Genomic DNA, 2,652 nt, shown 5'->3' on the forward strand with positions numbered 1-2,652 from the left:
GGTCTTAGGCTGGTGTCAGGTTCAAGTGGCCACACGAGATTCTGTGTGTCACAACCTGTCTCTACTGGACACCCAGCTCAGGGAGTTTTGCATGTTTTATGTAAAATTCAAGATAACCCCCAAAATATAAATGGACTTTTCTCCCAGGGACCTGTTTCCTGTCTCATCTGTGTTTCTCATCTGTCTTTCTCATCTGTCTAACAGTGGTCCCACTGCAGACATTATAAAGGTGTCAAGAAGGGTCATGACACAGTTCGGTCAGGGAGGAGCTTGGAGACCCTCACCCACCCTGGCCAGGGTGCAGCCCCTCTCACTGGCTTCCCAAGGAGCCTAAGGGAACTCTGACTCATCAGCTTTCCTTCCCCCAGGGAGTGTCCCAAAAGCCAGTAAGGAGGACGAGGAACCCCTTAAAACCTATCCATGTCCTGCTGGCCATGCTGACGTCAGCATCCACTCTCCTCGCTCCCAGGATGTTCTGGGTCCTCTTGTTGTTGGCCACCTTGAGGAGTGCTCAGAGTGGAAGTAAGTTGCATGGTCCCAACTCTGCCTGCAGGAGGGAGGGGAGGGGAGGGGGAGGGGGAGGGGGCCGGGAATGCAGCAGGGGCAAGATGGGTGTGGGAGGAGAGACCTAGATCAGGCCAGGAGGGGCCCAGGCTCCAGGTAGTGCCAGTGACCCCAGGAAGGGCAGCCACTGGATGTCCTGAGGTCCAGCCATGACCCACACGTGTGACTTTCCCCGCACAGCCTGGGACAACCCCAAGTGCACCAAGGGTGAGGTTTCTGTGTCGAGGGGCAAGCCAGCCACGATGAGCTGCCGCATCTCCAATGCCTTCTCCCACATCAACATCTCCTTGAAAGCGAACCACACAGCACCCTGGAAGCTCATCTGCAGTGTAAAGCCCCCAGGAGACCTCGCCAGGATGAATGGGATCTCTGGGTTTTGGAGGGCGAGGCGTACCTAATAACTGATAAAGCCCAGGACACCCAGGCAGGACTGTACAAGTGGAGTCTGCAGGGACGCCAGGTAAATACCGAAATCACCACACTGACCGTCGTAGGTGAGCAGGGCGGGGTGGGGGGTATTGACCCCCAAGAGCTTCGCTTTTTTGCGGTCAAGAGTGCGGAGCAACTAGGGAGGAATGATTCCTGCCCACCTGAGGTGCCCAGAGCCATGGAGATGAGGCCTGAAGAGGACTTCCACCCTGCCCCACCCACGCCACAGCTGTGCCATCTCTGAGCTTCTCAGGGCAGCCCCGGCATGTGTGCCTGCTCACTGTCCCCGTGTGCTCAGGGAGCTGGCCCCTCCCTCCCTAAACACCGCCTATCCCCCCACCCCCACCCCTTGCTGTGCTGCAAACTCCCCAAGTCACCGTCGCTCCCTCCCTGCCCTCGCCTGTTCATACGCAGTCAGAGTCACCCTGAGCGCTGGGGACAGGAAGCAGGGGTCCAGCTTTGCCCCGGACCAGGAACAGTGGGAGGGGCTGAGTAGGCACCCCTCAGCCTAGCCGGGCCATGGGCGGGGAACCCAGTGAGGCCTTCATGAACTCCTGTATCCAGGGCTCATCTGATACTTGGGGCGGAGGGGCTGCTTCAGGGCTGTAGGTGTTTCTATCTTCATCCTGGGCTACAGGAGGGGAGCCCCCAGAAAGCCCCCTCAGGTCTTCCCTCCACAGACACCCTCATCTTCTGTGCCTGGAGCCCTGCCCATCCCATGCACCCATCCCCCTCCCATTTTCCCACAATAGGTTTCCCAACCACAGGCGATGTCCCCCTCAAGGGTGCCCCCAAAGGAGGGAGGTCCCACCCATTCCCCGCAGCCCTGGATATGTGGACATTCCGTTTCGATGTTAATGCTGAACACAAGAAGCAGATCCTGGTAATCCTCCCCATCCTTGCCCTGGTCGTCCTCCTCAGCCTGCTGATCTGCACACTGGTGTGGTGCCGAAGGTGTGGTTCCCTAAACTTCAAGCTCCAGAAGGTATTGGCTGCTGAGCCTGGCCTGTGGGCTGGGGAGGGGTGGGGTCGTCTCAGACCCGGCATAGACACTCTGCCCCATGGTCTCGTACCCACTGAGACTAGTGAGACAGTGGGGAGCATTTGAGGTCCCAGAGAGCCAGAACACCTCACCCAGAGGACCCCAGCCAGCAAATGCAGTCCCAGGCACAGAATGCAGATGCCCCACCGCAGACAGGCCACTGAGTCCACACTGTCCTTAGGACCCCCTGGGGGATGGCATGGGGGCTTCCTGCTCCTTCCAGGAGACCTAAGATGTGTGGGTGGGGGGTGTTCCTACAGGACACACTGGTAGGCAAAGGTGTCTGCACGTGGCTCTCATCCCTCCCATCCTCCCCCCTTCTCCAGGTAAGAGGCTCTGAGCCTGGGGTGGGGAGCTGTGTGCACCGTGCACACTGGACTCTGCAGAGGGGACATGCGGGGAAGAGCAGGCTGAGGACTAGGAAGCTTGGCAACTTCCTGGCCTCTTCCTGATAGACATGCCAGGGAGGGCTCCTTAGCAGGTTCTGGGGCCCAAAGTGCAAAAATCGCAACTTCCATAGCACTTGACTTAACAGGACCCTCCCTTCCTCCACCCCAGTCAGGCCTGGGCTCCTCCCCAGGGCAAGAGTGCCATGCTGCAGTCACCTGGGAGATGCC

General features: G+C 58.9%; 1 pseudogene; it reads left to right on the forward strand.

Annotated features, from left to right (window-relative positions):
• Positions 1–414: 414 nt before the first annotated feature.
• On the forward strand, positions 415–1,581 carry LOC100300790 (secreted and transmembrane protein 1-like; annotated as a pseudogene).
• Positions 1,582–2,652: the final 1,071 nt, after the last annotated feature.

Source organism: Bos taurus, chromosome 19, assembly GCF_002263795.3.
Source record: "Bos taurus isolate L1 Dominette 01449 registration number 42190680 breed Hereford chromosome 19, ARS-UCD2.0, whole genome shotgun sequence".
Classification (NCBI taxonomy): Eukaryota; Metazoa; Chordata; class Mammalia; order Artiodactyla; family Bovidae; genus Bos; species Bos taurus.